Source organism: Chinchilla lanigera, unplaced genomic scaffold (genome assembly GCF_000276665.1).
Source record: "Chinchilla lanigera isolate Chin_1 unplaced genomic scaffold, ChiLan1.0 scaffold00070, whole genome shotgun sequence".
NCBI classification, from domain to species: domain Eukaryota; kingdom Metazoa; phylum Chordata; class Mammalia; order Rodentia; family Chinchillidae; genus Chinchilla; species Chinchilla lanigera.
This window is the reverse complement of record NW_004955471.1, coordinates 7,068-7,980: the sequence shown is the minus strand read 5'-3', so window position 1 is coordinate 7,980 and position 913 is coordinate 7,068.

Genomic DNA, 913 nt, shown 5'->3' with positions numbered 1-913 from the left:
ATGTTGATTAAGTAACAGTATCCTTTAGGAAAGAAGACAAGGAAAGAATGACACTGTAAAGACCATGGCACCTGGATTTGGCAGTTTATTCATCCACTGTTAAATGATTTTGTACTTGGTTCTTTACATTGATCTATTAGAGATAAGTTTAGATTTCTTTTCTTCCTTTATAGATACTTTGATATTTTAAATCGCCAAATTGCTTTTGGTGTGAGGGCTCAATTACTTAACCAGTGTTTGCTTTAATTTCCTTACTTGCAAAATGAGAGGGATAACAGCAGCATGTTAATATCTGTATAAATCCGCAAGGAATGAAAATACCTAGTGCAAGTTTCACTTCAGTCTTTGCTACTTACTGTGTCAAAACTGTTTAATGTAAGGATTTCAAGGTCTAGTGAAAGTGTAGGAAGAAGATATTTTAAGAGTTAGGCTGTTGGATTTTGTTCTCATGAAGGTCTGTTTCTTTTTGAACTTACGATTGTGATACTCAGACGACTAATGGGGTTCTACACTTAAATGACTAATGAAGTTATTCATTCACATGACTAGTGAAATTCTTTTAGGGGTAGGAAACAGTGATGATATTGAAAACATAGCAGGAGCAGTGGAAGGAACAAGTCTGGATGAAGTGTCTGAATACCCAGGTAATTGTTTTCTCTTTTAATACATAGGTTGTCAGGCTTTGGGGGCTGTTGGAAGCTTCTTGTTTCTTAGGCACCTTTATGGTTTTGTTTTTCGTTGTTTATTTCTTTTTGTTTTTTACTTGTCTTTTTGAGACAGGGTCTCACTAGGCAGTTCCAGCTGGCCTTGAGCTCACTTTGTAGCCCAAGCTGGTGTTGAACTCACAAAGATCCTCTTCTCTCAGCCTCCAGAGTGCTGTGGTTACAGGCATGTGCCACCTTGCCCAGCTTCC